Here is a 22,328-nt window from a genome sequence, read left to right as displayed (position 1 = left end):
GGTAGGGAGCTGGAGAATACATTCCATCCCATGTTGATCTTGCCTTCCTGGGTTTGCTTTCTAGATTTCAGTATTTCATTTAGAATGAAGATTTTAGCATAAAAGCTTTCTAAAATTTCTAACCTTAACATTCACTGTGCCATTTTAAATGAGACAGGATGCAACCTTTGACTTTTTTTATTATTGATTTTACTCATTCTTGCAGGTTTTTAGTCATTATTCTAAATATACCTCAAAAAGATTATTGAGAGCACAGAATGTGGTTTAACTGAAATAAGGCAAATCAAGCTGAAACACAACAAAATTGTATACATAGTAGGCTAATCATGGCTTAATTGATACAGTGCTTGCTGCACAAGCATGATGTCTGAGTTTGAGTCCCCAGCATGCATGTATAAAGCTGGCATGGTGGCACATGCTTGTAATCTTAATGCTGGGGAGACAGAGACATGAGGATCTCTGGTGCTCCCTGGACAGCTAGTCTCGGTTTAGTGAGAGGCTCAGCTCTTGGACTTACTGTCTGCCTTCTTTGAGAATTTGTTAGTCTGGCTGTCAATCTGCCTTTTTCCTGTAAAAAGAGATGATGGTGGTATCTGCATCATATCGTTATATTTTCATAAAAATTATAAGCATTAATCAGAACAGAAGAGGGCATGAAGGAGACCCGGTTCCCCTCCTGGTACTGTTGCACACAGTAGGTACATTAGTTTCTTCTTTCAGTACTGCAACTAAGCATCAGACAAAGGCAATGCAGGAAGGTCTGTTTGGGCTCACTGTTCAAGGACACAGTCTATCACAGTGGGATGGCATGGTGGCAGGGGTGTGAGGCAGCTGGTTACATCGCATCTACAGTCAAGAAGCACAAAGAGATGCATGCTGGTAGTCAGTCGACTTCCTTCTTCCCATGCGGTTTAGGACCCATGCCCATGGTGTTGTCCACTGTTGGTGTAGGTTTTTCCATTTCAGTTCACCTAATATGTCCCCCTCCCCCAACAGCTGTGTTTCCATGGTGATGCTAAATCCTGACAAGTTGACAGTATTAACCATCACAGTAGGTGCTTAATCAATGCAAGGCCCTCACCTTCCACAGCACTCCATAAGCTTTGTGAAGTAAATGACTCCTTTTCTCCTCTGGAAATAACCATACTTCACATAAACAGCAGTTTTCAGAGTGGGAGCTTAATAGAGGCTCATGGTTGGAGTGAATAACTGCTCAATGCTGAGAAGCAAAACAGAATTGAAGAATGCTTTCTTTGGGTCAGGGAGTTAGGTTAGACGAGAAATAAGCCAATAAAATGCAAATGCCATTACTGAAGACGGGTGACCTCAGGAGCAGGGTGAAGTGCACCCAGAGTTGTGTTCTCAAGATTGACTGAAAAACTATTACCCCTTAAAATGCTTTTTCTCTGACTCCTCTCTCAAGGCAGCAGAGCTGTAAAACTGTGGTGCATTATTTCCTGGTAAGCCACAATGGAAATGCTGTGGAATTGCACAGAAGAACGTTAAGGATTCATCATAGTTTATTCCATTACAATAAACACCTAGAAAGTCATAATGGTGTGTCATCTATTATGTAGTACCATCGACCTTTTTAGATGTTACACAGTCTCAAGAGGCTTGCTAATGGCAGAGAGGTTATACACTCTTTACACAATCATGTTTAACCATGTCTGAAAGAGTGGGATCTTCTAGGGTACATAAGTGCTTTGGTTCTGTTTGTATCTTTTGTGTGTGTGTGTGTGTTTATGTGTGTGTGTATTGTATATACATGTTCATAAAGGTGTATGCACATGCGTGAATGAATGTACATGTGGAAGCTAAAGGCCAATATGCAGTGACTCCCTTGATTGTCCGTTTCCTTGTTTTGAGACAGGGTCTCTCACTAAACCTGGAACTTTGACGAGGCTAGGCTGGCCATCCAACCTCCAGAGGTCTTCTGGTCTCTTCCACTTTAGTGTCGGGGTTACTGATGGGCATTGCTGCACCCAGCTTTTCTACGGGTGTTGGATTCTGAAGTCAGGTTCTCATACTTGCCCAACATGAGCTGAGTACCCAACCCCAGTGATCTGGTTCTGCCTTCTCTAAGGGAATTATCAAAAGTACAGCAGAAGGACTCTGGAGTCCTCTTTTTCAGGATAGATGACAATCTATAAATAATCTTTGCTTGAATTCAGTTTTTAAGACATTGTCAAGCTCATGTATGATGACATGTGTATGCACCCATCTAGACTGAGACTTTCAAATTAACAAGCCAAACAAAAGGTGGAAAATGGCTATGCAAATTGCAAAAATCACTATTTACTTCCCTGTTAAGTTCTATCTTGTTTTGTTTAAACTGGGTCATGATCCAAATTTATTGCTTAACTACTCATAGAAAATAAGCATGCACACATTGAAAAGGGGTAGATAAGGAACCTTAAATGGGGGGAGAGACTGGGAAGAGGAGAAGGCGAGGACACTTTGACTGGGATATAAACACAAAACAAAAACAACAACAACAAAGAAATCTTAAACGATTCTTATAGTGAGTCTAAAATGAACATGTTATTTCATTTATGTCAATGTAGTGGCTTCCTCTTCTCGCCAGCCCCATCTTCTTAATTCCTCTTCATTATTTGGTTTTATTCATTTTCTCTCTGCCACCGTTAAATCACCCTTTTGCCCCTTTCTCTGAGTTTTATGCACTTCTTATTTGACAAAGGGATGACTGAAGTTTTGTAAAAAAACAACACAGCAGGGCTGAAGAGATGCGTCAATAAAGTGCTTGCTGCTTAGAACAAGGACCTGATTTTGATTCCCAGAACTCATGTGAAAAAAGCCAGGCATGTTGGCAGTAGTGGCATGACTGGACAACGGTGGTATGGTTGTTATAAGGATAATCAACAGCTTACTGCATCTTGACTTTGAGGGCTGTTCCACACAGGAGGTAATTCATATTTTCTACTATAAACCCGGTCAAAAGCCTGTGGCTTTGGAGATCTTAGGCCTGAGGGTCTTACTAAATGGATATGACATACTTATCAAAATAAATTGCAATACCTTTAACTGAGAGTGTTCACCTGTTAAATGGAGAAGGCTAACTAATCCAAGACAAACTTGAAGATGCATGCGATGTTTATCTCATACCATTTGCATGTGATTGATTCACTAAGTAACACTTGTTAGTAACTATAGCCATTTCCCACAGCTTATAGCAGGGCATGGTGGAACCAGATTCTGACCACATGCATATAGACCTAGAGTTTTGAGCATTCTTAGTCCTGGGTAGAAGAGAGGAAACAAAATCCTGAAGGCAGCACCCATTTTTTTCTGCTGCTGACTGCCTGTGTGCATTGGGCTCATCTTTGACTCCATGCAGGCTTTATCCCAGAAATTAGCTAATCACAACACATATTTCATAAGACTACAATTGGAATTCAATGCAATGCATGCAAACATGTAGAGGAGAGACTGAGTGCTTGTTAGTAGTCTTGGAGTGAATTAAAGTGACTTGGGCAATAATAGAACACTAGAAGAGCTTCCCTTTATAACAGGATAATTTTGTCTTGGACGCATCTTTAGGAGATACCTGGCCAATCAGTGAAGGAGAGAGAACACTTCTCACTTTAACTTCTTGCTATCCACACAAATTGAAACACATCACAGGTCCTTGAAAATCCCCTTCCATATCCAGATATCTTTAGCTTTACAAAAGAGGAAATAGTGTTTTGTCAGGTCATAAATATAAAGACTAGCTTGGCAAGGGTCAGCAGGTGTATTAATTGATTGGATGAATACAACATATTTAACATAAAAAGTCCAATGGATGTGGCTAAACGGGAGCAGTTCAGTGAGCCAGGCCTGAAGTTCAAGATGGGGTCTCACTGCAGGGAGCTATTGGTGGAACAAAGACAAAGACCTCCAGTGTCTCCTCTAGTTCTTCCACAGTCATTAAGAGCTCAGGCAAGTGACAGTTTCCTCCCTTGGGGGTTCCAGCAGGATGCTTTCTCATTAAAGCTGAAGGAAGGGCACTCAGTGGAGGGAAGGTTTTGTGGAATTCTTCAATTAAATCTCAGTGGCTTACAACAATGTATTCAATTTCTCTTCCTAGAACCAAGTAAAGAATGACACCCCAGAGTGCCACAAGCATTCTACAACACAAGGAGCCTGTGAAATAAACTGAAAAATGGGAAAGCATGTAAGAACAGACATCAACTTCACTCACATTTTAAAGGTTTTCAGATTGGCTCTATTCCCATCTAGAATTCACAGTTAATCCCAGAGAAAGCTGAAGAATGTGCTGAGAGAAAAAATACTTACAAGACATTTCATACTTGCCACGATGAACATATGGCCGTGTTTGTTGCTATGACTCTGTAGCTCCAATTGTTTTGTCACCCAAGACCATGTTCCCTGCATCACTGTTGTGGCTGATGTTCTGATGCACACCTTAGGGGAATTCTATTTGTTTGTATCTTCCATGAGTTTTGTACTAACTGTTCACTAGAGAAACGTCTTGTCCCCACATAGGTCCACATTAGCCAAATACACCTGAATATCTCCCTTTTGCATCTGCCCTTTGCCCAGACCTTTTCCGTAGTGGAGCTTCCTGTCCTGTCCTTCTGATACTGAAGGGCCAATGTAGAATGCGAAAAATGTCCTACTATGTGATGGCTACTGTAGAGCATAATTGAAGTATGGTATCTGAGATGGAAAAATGTTTTAATATTTCCTTTAGAATAACTTTCAAATTGGAGATCACAGCCAAACATAACTGCCAATGGACAGCATACCCCCTTTCCATTTATTTATCATCTTCTTTCTTACTTTGTTCTTACGGTTCTTCATAAAATGCCACATATTAATTGGCATTATTTTTCTTAGAGAATTTGGATTTTATCTTTCTGTAATAGAAAAAGCTAGGTATATCAGAACATACTTGGTATCCCAGCTCCTCCGGAGTCTGAGGCAGGAGGATTTTAAGTTTTGGACTGGCCTGGGTACCTAACAGAAGCACATCATAGATATTAAATAAGTACACACGAAAGAAGTTGATTAGACAAAGCGCTGTTAGCAACCTGTTTTTGGTTTTGCGCTACATTAGATGATGGATGAGCTTGCACACACATAGAAAAAGATATTGTCTTCCTAAATTGTTGTTCTATTGCAATTTTGTATGGGAATAAAAGAGATTAGGTTCAGAAAATTAGATGTTGAGTGGATCAACATATAATCAAACTGATAACATATAAATCAATGATATAATCTCATCTGAAGACTCAAGATAATTGTGCTTAAAAATGAGTCCTGCATAATTACTGTGACAGTTTAGTCCCTCTCCATGGTCACTGCCTAATACCTGTGAGGAGTGGTCACTGAACATGGGTCCCAGTGCATGCATATAAAATTACACGTGTGGACCAGTGAAGTGGCTCAGCAGGTAATAGTGTGAACTGCACATGCCTAACAGCCTGAGTTCCATTCTTAGACCTACAGAGAAAGGAGAGAATCAGCTCTTCAAGAAAGCTGTCCTCCAGACATGCACCGTGGCATGTGCACACATGCATGTGCCCACCCACACATAAATAGTAAGTAAAATAGTTTTTAAATCCTACACGAACGTATTTTACATCCTGTTTGAGGACTGAAATAAAAGTATGAAGAAATAAGATAAGATGTAATATATTTTCTGAAACTTGTGAACAAATATAGTTATACCTCATGTTTAAAAAAAAGTAATTATGTGATTGCAGAGTATCATTATACATTTGTCCCTCTGTTTACATTGGGGAGCAATTTCAGGTCCCCATGCAATACCCAAATCCAGGACCCTTGAATTGCCTTATATAACATGACGTTGTATTTGAGTGTAACCTGCATACATTGTCCTATATGCTTTAAATTGTCTAGATTATTTGTAATACCCAATACAATGTAAATGCTGTGCAAAAAAATGTTACATTATGTTGCTTATACATCTGGTGAAGATATAATGTTTTTGGCCATTTGATGTCTTCAGTTTCTTTCTTCAGTGTTTTAGAGTTAAGACTTTTTAAAAATGAAGTTAGTTAAAAGCCTCTGTGTTTGATATATAAATGTTTGGATTTGTAGTATCCTTGTACTGGATGTGTTTTGCCAACTTGACATAAACCTAGCTATATCTGGGAAGAAGGAATCTTAATTGAGAAAATGCACCTGAGATTGGCCTGTAGGAAAGTCTGTGGGGTATTATATTAATGATTGGTATGTGAAGGCCCATCCCACTGTAGCAGTGCTGCCCCTGGCAAGTGGTCCTGAGTGTATGTTAGCAAGCAAAGGGGAGCAAGCCAGTAAGGAGTGCTCTTCCATGGTCTCTGCTTCAGCTCCTGGCTTCAGGTTCCTGCCTTAGATTCCTGTCTTGACTTCCTTCAGTGATGGCCTGTGATGTGGAAATGTAAACCAAATGAATCTGTGGCTCCCTATTGCTTTTGGTCATTGTGTTATTGTGGTAAAAGAAACTCAACTAAGAGTCTCCTTGGTGACAGTTTCCTTTTGGAGTATGGAATGTCCTTCCCTGTCTCTTTTGATGAGTTTGGCTAGAAGTTTATTTTGTCAGGAGTCAGGATATCCATGCATGACTTTGCTCCAGTCACTTAGAAGACCTTCCCCCTCACGTTTCCCCTAAGGTGGTGTCTATTTTTGATGGTGAGATGTGATTCTCAGGGCATGTGAAAAGATGAATCTTATTTTCTAACAGTCTCTTAGTCTGTGACTTTACTGGAGAAGTGAAACCATTAATATTGAGAGTTACTGAACAACATTTATTAATTCCTGTTATTTTCTTGTGATGGTGCTGTTTTCTTAGAGCTCTTGGATATCTGTTCTGGAATCATGTATTTCTTGGGTATGTTTAACCTTCTCTTCAAATTGAAGTAATCCTTTTAATATCTACTGTAGAGCTGGTTTTATGGACAAAAATTCCTTAAATCTGATTTTATCATAGACATTTTTCTCCTTCAATTATGACTCATAGCCTTGCTTGGGTATAATATTTTGGGCTGGAATTTGTGGGTTTTTAGAAATTGTAGAACATCATTCTTGGCCCTTCTGGCTTTCAGAGCCTCCATTGAGAAGCCACATGTTATTCTGATGAATCTGCTTTTGTATGTGACTGGGTCTCTTTCTCCTGCCTCTTTCAATATTCTTTCTTTATTCTGTTCATTTAATGTTTTAATTATTTTATTATATAGGGAGTTTCTTTTCTTGTCCTGTCTCTTTGGTGTTCTCTATGACTCTTAGACCTTGATAGGCATCTCTTTTCTTAGATTTAGGAAATTTTCTTCTAAGATTTTGTTGGAAATCTTTTCTGTGCCTTTGACCTTGGCTTCTTCTTCCTCTAAATCTATTATTCATAGATTTGGTCTTATTGCAGTGTCTCAGAATTTCCTGTGTGTTCTATTCCTCTTTTTAAGTATATTTAATATTTTATTGAATGAGTGATCCATTTCTTCTGCCTTGTCTTTGAAACCTGATATTATCTCTTCAACTTGATCCCAAAGTTAGTGACACTTTCCTTTGAGGTTTTCATTTAACTTCCTGAGTTTTCATTTGAATTTTATCTCATTTTGGCTTTTCTTTAGAGATTTCATCTCTTTATTACATTCCATCTTCATATTGTGGATTGTTTTCATTATTTTATTCAACTCTTTGTATTTTTGCAGTCCTCTTTCAAGGCATTTGTCCACATCCTCTCTGAATTTCTTAAACATATTTACAGTTATAATGTATGGTTTAAAACCATAGTTTTATCAATTAGTTAAGTTGGTTTTCTCAAGGAACATTACAATGGGGATACTAGTTTGTAGAGGAGACATTTTGTCTTGTTTATTCATGGTGTGTGTGTGTGTGTGTGTGTGTGTGTGTGTGTCTGTGTGTGTCTGTGTGTCTGTGTGTCTATGTGTGTGTGTGTGTTAGTGGGACCTAGGCATCTGGAATTTGGTCACTAATAGTGTTTATTAATGTGAATATCTGGTCTCACCCTTGTTGAATGTATGTGTGCATCTTTGTTTGCTATTCCCACAACCTGTGGGGTTGTGGTCCAGCTGAATGGTGCTGGATATTCTGTGTTGGGGCTACTCTGTGTTAGTGAATGGGGTGTCAGAAGTTGTTTGAGTATTGCTAGTGATAGGTACAACTTCTGAGCCTAGGAGCAAACTTTCTACAGGTTTAGAAGATTCTCTTTGCCAATCCTCTGAAGTTTGTAGGGACTTACTTCTGATTTTAGTGTCAATGCTTTGAGTCTTTTCCCATTTAATATAGGTTTGGCTATAGTTTTGTGTTTGTTGAGACATTCTTTCTATTCTTAGTTTCTTGGGTCTTTTATACTAAAATTATGTTTATTTTTCTCAAGTCTTTTCTGAATCTGTTGAGATTGTCATGTGATTCCCATCATTGAGTCTGTTTATATGATGTATTACATTTATTGATCTACGTCTGTTAAACCATCTCTGTATTGCTAGAATGAAGACAACTTGACTATGATGAAATCTTTCTTGATGTGTTACAGAACTCTTCTTATAAATTATTTATTGAGAATTTTTATACCTGTGTTTACCAGGGAGCAAACTGACCTACAGGTTTCTTTTTTGTCCTACGTTCATCTGTTTATTTTTATTTTTGTGTTCCTTTCCTTCCAAATTTATGGGCTTATTTGAGAAGCATTGACGTCAGCTGTTCTTTAAAGGCTGGGTAGAATCCAGCAAGTAAATCCATATAAGCAATGATGTGTTTTAGCTAGGAGATTAAAAAATATTGCTTCAATCTTGTTTGTTACAGATTTATTTAAGTTGCTTATCTCATCTTGATTTAGTGTTGGTAGGTCATACTGACAACATTATTCTTAACTGCCTTATAATATTGAAGCGTTTAGATGGACAGAAATTTGCTAAACCATTTTCTTAGTCATAGGTACTTAGAGATAATTTCTTACTACAAATGATATATTTAACACATTAAGATTTCTTTTCTTGAACATTGTGGGTTATATATCTATGAAAATCTGCCAAAACCAAAATTTTGGCATCAAAGGAGATGCAAATTTTATTTTATTCATTAGCACCTGTAAAAATATTTTAAGATTTATTTTTTAATGATATGTTTATGTGCAGATGTTCTTGGAATCCGTAGGGTGATCTGATCCCTTGGAGTTACAGTGGTTGTGAGCTGCCTGACGTGAGTGCTGGGACGTGAACTCAGACACTCTGCTCTTAACTTCTGTGACATCTCTCTACCGACTAATTAGCAGATGTTGATGGTATAAAACAATGTATTTCACTGTGACATTTTTATAGATGTATATAACGTATTTCAGTTTTACTCTCTTGTCCCTCTTCTCACACTGTGTCCCTTCCATATAGTCAGCATGGACATTTCAAGTTAGGATTATTATGTTATAATATTGAAATCTGTCTCATTTTGGTTCTCTACACCAGGATAGCTGAATATCTTCCATAATAAATTAGCATATAATTTAAGCTTCAAGTTATGGTACTTGGAAATTGCATTTTATTTAAACACAGGTTTAATAATGCTTAAATTTGAATTTTTATGACTGAAGTTAGAATGAAATGAATGCTTTCATTTGCTACATATAGTTAGATTTATTTTAGAATAGGCTTATGACTTCTTTAAAATTTTTCTTGAATTTTCTTTTGTGTGGATAATTTTGTGTTATGGAGAATTGTTTACTTATACTTTCTTAGTGTTATTCCTTTCAATATATAAATATCTTTACAAAGGATAAGCAAGGCTTTTTATTATAATTCTTTTACTATTTCCCAATATTTGTGGCCATTTCTTAATTTTAATTTCTAATGCTGTTTCTTTTCTTTTTAATTCTTTATGTACCTAGGCTTCTTATCTCCAAACATTAAAATATTTACTTATGCACTCAGTAGATTTTTTATGCTATAGTAATTAATTTTTCAAATTAATTTCTGTTTTGGATTGTTTTGCTATTTGTTTCTTCCTTTGTATAATTTAAGTGATTAGTCAAATTATCCTAATTATTATTACTATTTGTTTTATTAGAATTTATTAATATACATAATAATGGATGTCCTAGTCAACTTTAACTGTCCTTTTTACACAGCCTAGAATCATCTGAGAAGGTAATCTCAGTTGAAGAACTGCTCTATCAGACTGGCTGTAAGGTCTTGTCTTGATTTCTAACTGACGTACAAGGGCCCAGCCCACTGTGGGCAGCGCTATTCCCTGATTGGGTGGCACTGGGTTGTGTAAGATAGCTGGCTGAGCATGAGCCTGTGATGAGCCAGCAGGCAACATCTTCTTCAAGATCCTGCTCGACCTCTTCCATGGTGGACTGTGACCTGCTGGTATAAGTCAAATAAATCCTTTTCTCTCCTGAGATGTTTTTGGTCATGATATTTGTCACAGAAACAGAAAGAAACTAAAGCAACAGGTTTCATAACAATAGCTTCATATATGTGTATAATATATTTCAATTGTATTTTCCCCATGACCCTCTCTTTACAAGTGTTCATGTAGTTACTTCTCTCTTCAGTGTTAAAGTTCAGATAGTGCTAGCAACATTAAAACATTTTAGATAGCCTATAATTTGACTTTAGGTTTTCATTTAGAACCATTGGTTATCTAAAAGAGAGATATAGAAAATACCAGTGGTTTAACATTTTGTTGTCTATTTGTATTATTAAATTCTAAAGTTTTTGTGATGGAACCAGAGATTAGAGAATTGAATAGTACATAAGGATGTATTGGACACTTCTTTGCTGCATGGTACATGCCAACCAAAAATAATGTTTAAGGGTGGAGTTATATTTCATTGGATAAGATATCAGATGAGAGCCAGGCATGGTGGTGCATGCCTTTAATCCTAGTACTTGGGAGGCAGAGGCAGGCAGATTTCTGTGAGTTCAAGGCCAGCCTGGTCTACAGAGTGAGTTCCAGGACAACCAAGGCTAAATAGAGAAACTCTGTCTCAGGGAGAAAAAGATACCTGCTGAGAAAGTGTGGGGATATGAGTTCAGATCCCCAGAGCCTACATAAAAGCCAGATGTGTATGCACATGTCTGTAAGAACAGACTGAAGATAGCGACAGAAGCCTCCTTGGAGGCTCACAGGTCAGCTGGCTTGGTGTATGCAGTAGCAGTGAGGCTTTTTCTAAAACAAGGTGGCAGGTGGGGATTGATAGGTGGAGATATCCTCTGACCCCCATGCATGTGTGATGGCACAGAGATCCCTGCCACTCACCCACAAACTCACTTAAATGCTCACTCGGTATGTGGAAAGCAGCTGTGTGTCATAGTTGTAAGGTGCAGAGTTTTCTGATTCAGCTAGAGCTAACACTAGTCAAGCAATTTGAATCTGCTTCATTTTCTGTGACCAGAGACCACAGAGAAAAACACAGGGTCTTTCCCTTTCTCGCTCTTGCTGCTCTTATAATGAATGCTTGTGCTGTCTCAAGTAAGGACCACAGGCCTCCGCTGCGATGGTGCCCTCTGTCCACACTTCTTTTCTTTCCATCTGTTTCTACTGTGTGTTGCTACCTGTCACCTTTCTTTTCAGATGAGTCTTCTGTTGGTGCCTCTTCTTTATAATAAACATGGGGATGAGTTTACGTTTTATGAAATCTGACTGATAATATTTTCTTTTAAAAGACAAGTTTACTTTATTGACACTGACATATTTGATGCATCCACTATTCTGACTTTACATCTCTTTGTTTGTGTGTTTGTTTATGGGGAGAGTGCACATGGTACAGTGGTATATGAACAGTAGAGGACAGTTGGATGGAAGAAGCTCTCTCATTTCACCTTGTGGGTTTGGTGTTTGGACTCAGGTTGTCAGGCTTGAAAACAAGAGCCTTTATCCACTGGGAATCCCACTGGCCTCATCACACATTCCTTTTTAGCAAATAATTTCAACATTTTATTACATATTTTGTCATTTTTTTCTTTTTTAGAAAAGATTTATTTTACCTCATGGACATGAGTATTTTGCCTACATGTATAGATGTGCACCACATGTGGACCTTCAGAGGCCAGAAGAGGGCATCAGATTCCATGGAACTGGAGTTACAGATGGTTTTAAGCCACTATAGGAGTGCTGGGAAGTGAGCCCAGTCCTCTGCAGGAGCAGCAGGTGGTCTGAACTGCTGGACCATCTCAATCCCGTTTTCGGTTTTCTTACCTTAGCATGCGCTTACACTCTGCTTGAGAACCTGGAAAGCTTTTGCTCTGCTGTCAGGATTTTTCATTAATATTGTTTAGTTATTATTATTTTATTCACATAGTAGTAATATACTTAAGCACATATTCTTTGATTATGAACTTCTGGCACACTAATTAATGTTCTCCTATGATAGATGAACTAATTACCGTCCTGTGTTTCTTTTTGCTGCTGTTTTCTTCTTCGACCTGACTCCTGGCCTTTATCCTGTTTCTTTGCTTTTCACAGAGGAGCCCCACATGTGGTACCTGTGCACTTTTTCTAACACGGGTCTGAGCCTGTCCCCCAAGTTCTCTCCATTCATTGGGCAGGGTTCTGTTAGAAAATAAGAAGAATGCTAATTTATTTTTAACAGCAGGGTTTCTATACTTAGAATTAAACTCTTTAGACACGTGTCAGCAGGGATAGAGTCCTCTAATTTTCATTTTTGTTCTTTTGTTGTTTTCAATTGTGTCTAGAGGAGAGGTTGGAATAGAAATGCTGTCGTCTTCCATCTTTAATTAGCGGCTTCATACTGTTAGATCACAGCCCTCTAGCTGCCTCTCAACTCCCCCTCATAAATCAGACTACACCTTCTGCAACTCTCTCTGGGACAGAGTTGAAAAGAAGCTGCGGTATAACCTTTAACCATTCCTTCCCACTGGTGGCAGCTGCAGAATTAGTTTATGGTATCACCTAGTGCCTATCACTGTGCACATGGACCGAGCCAGGCTAAGCCAGGTGGTCTGAAGTTTGCCTACCTGTGGGGCATTTACCCACCACCCCTACAGTTCCCCAGAGTTTTCTTGAGTGTGAGCAGCAGGAAATATTAGATAGAAGGATTTATTGCAGAGAATCTTGCAGATATAAACAGATAGAAAATAAAGGATAGCCTCGAGAGGGCCTGGAACCTATTCCAACGGGCCTTGACTGTCTCTGCCCTAAGGTTTTTATAGAGACGCCAAGGGGGGGAGCAAAAGACCTCCTCCCCCAGCACAGCCAAGTGCAGATCATCTCAGACACCTGCACTCAGGCCCGTGGTCTAATCATCCTCTATGCGGACCTGCTGGGTAAAGCCACGAGGAACCCGAGAACGGGCTCCCACACCTACCGACTTTTGAAAAATCTGTGGGAGCCAGAAACTCCCCTTGCTCTCTGAAACCAAAGGACATATGAAATCTCTCTCTCTTGTCAAAGCTCCATTATAATGGCTTATGGACTTGATGCTCTCTCCCGTATTGCTCTCCCATTTTAAGGACTAATCATGGTTGCCTATGACTGCAGGGCTCCCCACCAATGAAGCTCATCTGGAGAGTAAATTCATACAAGTTCCTTTCAATGACCCTGCATTTCATTTAGTTTTTAATGTGTGGTAGCTTTTGAAAATAAAAGGTGAAAAATAAAACTAAGAAACAAAACTAAATTTTGAATTTGATATTGACTTTTTTAAAAACATAAAGGAAAAGTATTATTGCTAAGTCCATGTTCTTGACTTATCTAAAATGTATTATCTGATTTTTCTCAACTTTTCCAACAGACAATTTCATTTGGGAATTTTCAATTAACTCTGCAAACAGAGTCATCACTGTTAGGGTCCTGGAGAAGTCTCACAAAAGATCACCATCCACATCAGCAAGAATGTTTATTATCTCAAGAAAGATTTCAGCATGCTGGGGCAGACCATTCTACACAAAAGAAAGATTGATTGTCCTTTGTTTATGGATCTTTCAGAAGCTGCTTATTCAGTCTCAGGAAACTGAAATTGAGGCCTGCTCTCTGAGAGAAGACTGAGCAGCCTGTTATGGCATCTGCTGAGTCCTCTCAATCATATGTCATTTATAGATGAAAAAAATAACAAGATTGAAACTCAGAAAGACCTCTTGTCCCAACCTTGTGTTTGGCTGGTTAAAAGTTGTCTAGAGGCTATGGCTGGAGGATTCTGTCAGACTAGGTTGGTCTTTGTAGAATTAGTAAAACTCTCTAAAAGGCTTACTTAAAATTCAACAGACTGGGGCTACTAAGATAGCTCAGAGGATAAAAGCACTTATCATACAACTCTGGCGATCTGAATGTGATACCAAGATACCCATAAAAATATACAGATGTGGTGGTATGCATCTATAATTCCAGCACTCCAGCAGAAAAATGGGAGGTGAGACAGGAGAATCATGGGGAAGCTTATGGGCCAGTTGGTCTGGAGTCCACAAAGTATCAGAAATCACATAATAGTAGGTGGAAAGAGACCTGGGATATATACACACCTGTACACACACACACACACACACACACACCCACACCCACACACCCCACACACAACTTTTTTAAGCATAAAACCTTAAGACACACAGAAGTGTGAAACTAGACAAGGCAAGATGAACAAACACTGACTTCAAAGAAGCCAGCCTAGAAGTTACGTTTTTTTTTTTATGAAGACAAGGTGTACATCTATGGCCAGGGCTGGTCAATCATGGCAGCTCCCAAGAATGGAGTTTGTGTGTAGTTGAATGAAGGAGGCCTTCATCACTAAGCTGAACCAACTAAAAGCCAGATTACCACTCCACTTGGCAAAGCACCAGGTTTTCAAGCCAAACTTCCCATCTGTTTTGGAGATTGCCTTTGTCACTACCGTGTTGCACAGTTTAGTGACACAACTCTTTTTCTTCCTTTTCAGCTGTTTTTTGTTCTTGTGTAGATACCCACTTTTGTGTTAGATAGAAAATTACTTGGTAAGATAAAAGTGAAATGATGCTATTTTTTTTTTTTGTTTTTTTGTTTTTTTTTGTTTTTCGAGACAGGGTTTCTCTGTGTAGCTTTGCGCCTTTCCTGGGACTCACTTGGTAGCCCAGGCTGGCCTCGAACTCACAGAGATCCGCCTGGCTCTGCCTCCCGAGTGCTGGGATTAAAGGCGTGCGCCACCACCGCCCGGCAAATGATGCTATTTTTAATAAATTTATGATGGCCACGATGGTTTCAGCAACATTGATTGAACAGCCCATCTCTTGAATCCAGAGCAATCTCTAGAAATGCCCTTAACACTTCTCTTCACAATGCCTGTCGTAACGGTCACTGTGTCTCAGAGATCATGTCTTTTTTTTCTCCCCTCTATTGGCTCATTATCTAAACTATGACCATTTTGTAGATGAGTTGTCCTTTGACCATGTGTAGGATATTTTGAGATGCCTACAGGAAGGATTGACACTTGATAGCCAGTTCACCTGCCCTCAGAAATGCAGAAGCTAGTTCAGCAGCTGTATGTGTGTGTGTTTGTGTGTGTGTAAGCATGCATGTTTGTATGACACAGCACACATGTGGAGGCCAGAGGACAACTCCTGGGAGTCTGTTGTTTCCTTCTTCCATAGATTCTGGGAACAAACTCAAGTCATAAAGAGCATTAAAATCTTCAAAGCCATCTCCTCAGGCCTATTTCTCTCTTTAAAGATCCTAGCACTTGGGAGGCTGAGACAACCAACTACAATTTGAGGTCAGTCTGGGGTGTAGGTAGCAAGAAACCTCATTTCAAAAAATGGTAAATGTTTAGGAAAAGAGTCTGCTGTGTGGAAGGACTGAGGAAGGCTCGTGCAGCGAAGCTGTTGACACAGTTCTGAATGAGACAAGGGTCATTGGAAACAAGGAACTGAGGGGCTTTGTCAGAAATCAGTGTAATGAGACCCAGCCTGCAGCCATGCAGACTCCATGTCTGGTACTGCTTTTCACTGCCACATTGTGTATCTGGACTGAGCCTAAGATGATTGTCAAGAGTGAAAGCAAAGTGTCTGGAGAAAAGAAGGTCTAAAGTCACCAGTGGATCAAATATGAAGACCACTTAAAGGGAATCCCTCCATCACTCTCTCAGGGCCAGAACAGGCGTTCTGATGCCCTCCTTAAATGATAATGTCCAACTTAGAAAACTATATATCAATGCCCAAACTGTAGGAGTTGGGGGTGGGGGGATTTGTATCCCATGGTGAGAGTTATTTGAAGTCATTGGGATAATAAACCCTTCATTCTCATAACAAGAGTGAGATAATGAGATGTTAATCCTTCCAAGATTTAATAGATTTATTATTCTAATGAGCTACACCCAGCAGCTTTGAACTGTACGTAAAAGCATATTAATCTTTTGACAGATGTTGAGGGTTTTTGTCACTCGGTCTGGGTGTGTGATTAGAGAGTTATAGCTGAAGTTTCTCATTAGAGTTTTCCTTATGGCATAGCAGAATATTGAGGATAGCTCTCTCTGTCATCCTGAATTTATTAAATTCAACTATGGGAATAAGACTTTGCACAGCAGAAATATGAGGAGCAATGATGGAGGAGATTAAGTGCTGTGCGGGTTCGGTGATGAACAGAATTCAACAGAAACAGAAGAGGTTCTTATCTGCTGCTCATTGTTTGCAGTCTTACTAATTCAACAGCCTTGATAATTTGAAAAATATATTATAAACACCAGCTTCGTGACAGGCATGGTGTTGATGCCAGGAATGAAGGACATTTGGGATATGCTACTGCCTTGGAAGATCTCAGTGTGAAGGGCATATCTGGGAGAACTGACCATAGATTTCCAGCTCAACAAGGGGAAAAGTAAGCACCAGGCCTGCTGGACCAGGAGTCTCGGTGTGGTGGAGAACTGTTGTGGCTGAGATAGAAGAATGAGTAAGAAAATCAACAATTGGTGACTGCTAGGAGAGTCAGTTTAGGGATGCACTCCATGAGAGGCTACCCATGCTTTGGCAGGTGGTCCTACACCTATGCACACACTAGCATCACTGAGTGAACTCAGTGAGATTTTTTAAAAGTGCACATGAAGTTGGGAGGGGAAAATGGATATCAGGGGGTAGGGGAAGAATCATCAAGGGAAGAATGGAGGTGGAATTTTTCAAAAACATTATGTGTGCATGTGAAATTCACAATAAAAAGTCTGTAATAGGCTGGGCATGTGGTACATACCCTAAATCTTAGCACTCCAAAGGGCAATTCAAAGCCAGCTTGGGATACATGAGATCCTGTATCAAAAGAGTAACAACAATAACAAATTGTAATAATTTTGAAGCTGGATGTGGTAGATCACACCTGTAATGCCATCACTCAGACAACTGTGGCAGAAGGATCACAGATTTGAGGACAATTTGGGTTACAAAGGGAACTAGATAGCTTACCCAACCTTATCTCAACATACATAATGCAAACCCTATACCTAAATGGTCATCATCAAAATAGTACAGATTTATAGAGGAACCACTACACACTTGTTTTCTCTACCATATCATGTAAGCTGATAACAATAAAAAATGCTGTGCTCCACTCTCCTTTGTATATTGTCACCTAGCACTGTACCTATCACTTATTTTGTACTAAAAAACATTTATATAATAAATACAGAGATACGAGTGAGAGAGAGAGAGAGACAGAGACAGAGGCAGAGACAGAGACAGAGACAGAGACAGAGAAGGAGGCAGAAATTCATCGAAGGAGTAGTAGAGACTGAGGAGTCTTCAACAGAAAGTACTGATGGTAAGTGGTCATTGGTGATGTACCCTGCAGGTGGTCATTGTTGATGTACCCTGCAGGTGGTCATGGGTGATGTACCCTGGAGGTGGTCATGGGTGATGTTCCCAGCAGGTGGTCATGGGTGATGTACCCTGCAGGTGGTCATGGGTGATGTACCCTGTAGGTGGTCATGGGTGATACACATCTCTGCAGTACATGTTTGCAGTCATGTTTGGCCATGGTACAATGCAAGTGAGATCTTTTTCACATCTGACTCAGTACACATGCAGATAACCTAAGCAATTCATGGTGAAACAAGTCTTAGGCTTCCATACTTCAGCATCAGACCTTGCAATGTCCTTTTTTACTTTATTTTATCTTACATAATTTAAAATCTGATTCACCAACACTTTGACACTATAGAAAAATACAACACAACAACAGAGTGAGGATAAGTGGCTGACAACTTGACAAGAGAGGAAAAGTAAACTCATGGGCAATGAGATGGTAAAGGAACTGAGGAGTATTAGGAACATTGACTGAGGGTTTTAAAATCACCAAAAAAATGTGATAGAGGCAATGAAGAAGAAAAAGACAGTGATCCAGAATCAGAATCTTGAGGATATGGGGAAAATGGCCAGGAAGAGAGCAGGAAACAGTGCTAGGAGAGAGGGTGAGTTCTACAGCTGATAGGATGTGTTTCAAAGGAGTTAGAAGTCAGCATTAGCTGTCTTTCTTATTGCTATGACAAAAGTACTTTGGGGATGGAGGGTTTATTTTGGTTCCCAGTCTGAAGGTGCTGTCCAAAATGTCAGGGAGGTCATTGTGACAATATCTGGAGGCAGATAGTCACATTGCATTCTCGGTCAGGAGTGAGAAAGAGGTGAATGCTAATGTTCAGCTCTCTTTCCCTTTTTTATTCATTCTGAGATCCCAGACATGGAATGACACTGTATTTAGGGTCAGCTTTCCCATCTCAGTTAACCCAATCTAGAAAATTCTTATGTATGTCCTAGGTGATTCTAGATCTATGTCAAGTTGACAATTGATATTAAGCATCATGGGGTCTTCAGTGAGCCAGAAGATTGTCAATGAGAAACTATGAAGATCAAGAGGGAAACTGTCCTATGTTGTGGGAGAAACAGAGTTCACACTTGAGATGGTTTCAGGGGATACAGGAGCCAGGGAATGAAAAGTTCCATAAGAATGAAGGATGAAGTGCATCATATGTGGAGGGTAAAGGGAGAGGCCTGGGAACATGTTACACTGTTATCAAGATTTTAGGATCAAGAAAGGTAAGAGTTTGGGTCAGTCAGGAGATATGCCAAACCTTGAGGGCTTCAGTCTCAGAGATTTGTCTTAGGTTTCTCAAGAAGACCATGATGCAGGTACAGTGTGCCACATAGAGCTCTTCTGGAGAGGGCTAAGCATCCTATGCAAGTCTTTTGAACAATAGGAATAACTGAGTCAGGGAGCATTCAGGGGTGTGCGTGACTGATATTTTTAGCAAGAGTTGTTGAGGGAGCATAATGGAAGGGCAGGTAGAAAGAATTTAAGAGCCGGATGATGGAGAAGAGTGTTGTGAAGTGCTGTCTTTTGGAAGTGGCAGGCTGTTGTACTCATGGACTCAGAGCATCTGTGGTTGCCTACACAGGATCTGCACAAGATCAAACCAGCCAAAATTTTAGCACAGATGGGAAGGAGCTTACCCACTCCTAACAGAGAAGTTGTAGACAGTTGATTGCTTCTTGAAGAGGGAGAGTCATTCTTCTGTGGTACAGCCACTGGTAAGTTGCTCATGCTCCAGTGAATTATCCCATGCCCATGTGCATGTTGGTAGCATTAATTGGAATTTTTGGGTTATTAAAAAAAAAGACATGAAATTGGGAACATCCAGAGGAAGTTGAAGTGGGAAATGAGAAGTGAGTAAGATCACATTTCTATGTATACATGTATGAATTTCTCAAAGAATACTTTCTTAACAGGCAGGTGAGGGAAAGAGGTGAGGTGACATCTCTATCCTTTCTATAAACAATGGTATTTCAATGACAAACCATGACAAAATCAATCTCCATGGGAGTAAAGAGATGCATTTTATTTCTAAGTTTTTGGGAGAAAATAAGGTTATCACCACAGAAAGGGTAAAAATCTCACCTGAGTTTTGAAGAATGAAGTCTACACCCTGTTATCAAAGCAGAGCGAAGTTGTCCAGGAAGTGAAGGAGTTCTTCAGAAAAGACAGAGCTAATAACCAGATTAGCAAGTAGAGAGAGCGAAGGGCATCCTGCACTGGGATGAAAGCATGCTTAACTAGCATGTGTCTGAATCCCTTTTCTGTGGTAAAGCTCTGAGAGAAAAATCAACAAGGGGGAGTGAAGGTGGCAGGAATTGAAGACATTGGGCCACATCACTTTTGTAATCTGGAGGCAGAGAGCAGTGAATAGATGCTAAAGTATCCCATCTTGGGAATGCTGCCAATCACAGTGGGTGGGTCTTCCCACTTCAACTAATGTAATCAAGATAATCCTCTACCAGCATGACTAGAGAGCATGCTCTTCCAGGTGATTCTGTCAAGTTGAGAATTACCACTAACACCAGTTCTTTGAAGGTCTTTGTGTCCTTTCTTCTTGTTGGTATTTTAGGAATCTGTGAATATGAAGGTAGATTCCTTCTCAGGGGACATGGCTTATACACAAGGGTTTCACCTGAATAGGTCCACCTCCTTCTATGAGAGAGGACCAGAGCCACTTGTTCATAGCTTTGTCTCATCAAGTGTCCCAGCAGGGTGACAGATTCAGAGAAGGAGTTCCTGCATCATGAAGACAATGACTGGGCTGCCTTTGGTAGTTTTCCCTAGGCTACTCAATCATCTGTCACTCATTATTCTACTGAAGACTCACTGTACAGCATTCAACAAGGAAGAAAATTGTGCTACTGAGAAATCTTCCTAGAGGAAGTGAGACCCAAGCTGGGTCTTGTCAGTGGCTTAGAACTAACTGAGAGCTTTAATACATTAGTGTTCCTGCCTTAAGATGAAAGTAGTAGGCCAACTTTAGCATGATTTTTAAAGTATAGAATATTCTAGAATATAAAATATAAAGTAGAGAAATGGCTTGGTGGGTAAGGCCTTGCCACACAAGCATGAAAACTTGAGCTTGGATTTCCAGAACCCATGAAAATTCTGAGGTATAGCACCAATATGTAATTACAATGCTCCTAATGCAAGATGAATGGAGTGTATGGAGGTAGAGAATCCCCGGAAACTCACAGGGCAGCTAGACTTGTGCACACAGTGGCAAAACAATTAAGAATGTTGACTCAAGCTATATGAAAGGCAATGATTGACACCCAAGATTGTCCTTCACACATACACCATGTGTGGAAATATGCATATCTACCTCATACACACAAACAGTCTACACACATATCATACACACAAACAGTATATACACATATCATATACATAAACAGTATATACACATATCATACACACAAACAGTACATGTACATATCATACACATAAACAGTATACACACATATACACACAAACAGTATATACACATATCATACACAAAAACAGTATACACACATATCATACACACACATATCATACAAACTAACAGTATTTACATATATCATAATATACATATACATAAAGAAAATATAATCCAGTTAGGAAAAGTACCGTTTTCTGAAGAATTTGCATGATGGATTATGCAATTACCCATCATGAATTAATGCATGATGCATTAATGTCAGAGTTCTCCAGGGAGCACTATCACTATGTAGAGGAACGGGTGGCTTATGACAGTCTCCATTAAGAGGTTCTGTTAAACTTTTCCTGGGGATGGTGCTGGTAGAGAACTGAAGTCTATTCACCCTAGATAAAGAACTTGTGACTGACCAAAGGAATGATTCCATTGATTGGGGTTACTTACCAAAGTGTGGAGGTGGCCTCACCACAAAGACCCACATCATCATGGGTGATGGACTCATGGAAGCTGCATCATAGAGCACCCCTTTCATTAATCTCCCTCTTTCTGTACACTTTAGCATTTCCCAAGACTGCTGAGGAAGGGCTAGAGGGAGAGTAGCAGCTGACTCCTCACCTAGTTCCTTGTAGCAAGTATTTTAAGCTCCATTAACATTACCATGGATCTAGCTATCTGGTTTTGTTCAGTCATAGCTACCATCTATTGTTCAGTTAGTTGCCATGGTTACCAAAGAGAGGCAATCTCTTTTCAAAAATAGCAATGAGTTATCATGCCATGCCCAAAGGGGGTAAAAAAAAAAAGTAAAATCATTGGTAACTCTGATGTCGTTTCCTTGAGGAACTTAGATTGTCATAGTCTCCCTCTGTGACAGCACCCTGACCTATACAGCAGAGGGCCCCTAGTTTAACATCATGGCACATCTCACAACAGAAGTCTAATTTTTATTTTGCAAAATGTTTTATCTGTGGCCAGTGAGATGACTCAGAGGACAAATGTGCTTGCTGCTGTAAGAAATAAATTGTTTTGGTCCATTTTTATAGAAAACATGCTTAGAGCTCATCAAAGTCACCACAGATAAGAAGGAGGTTCTTGGCTGCTCTCCCCTAACCTAGACTGGCCAGAGTCTGCTTGTCTTAGAACTCTT

General features: G+C 39.6%; 1 long non-coding RNA gene across 1 annotated transcript in view; it reads right to left on the bottom strand.

Moving 5' to 3' along the window:
* Positions 1 to 21,853, bottom strand: part of LOC128109576 (uncharacterized) — a 43,647-nt gene extending 21,794 nt beyond the window's left edge. Inside the window, exon 1 of the long non-coding RNA XR_008217836.1 lies at positions 21,629 to 21,853. This is a non-coding gene — a long non-coding RNA (uncharacterized LOC128109576). The remainder of the gene's footprint in view (positions 1 to 21,628) is intronic.
* Positions 21,854 to 22,328: the final 475 nt, after the last annotated feature.

This window comes from Peromyscus californicus, unplaced genomic scaffold (genome assembly GCF_007827085.1).
Source record: "Peromyscus californicus insignis strain IS unplaced genomic scaffold, ASM782708v3 Scaffold_14__1_contigs__length_90479793_seg_2, whole genome shotgun sequence".
Taxonomy (NCBI): Eukaryota; Metazoa; Chordata; class Mammalia; order Rodentia; family Cricetidae; genus Peromyscus; species Peromyscus californicus.
Note: the sequence above shows the minus strand (reverse complement) of the source record. Positions and strands in the feature narration are given on the sequence as shown.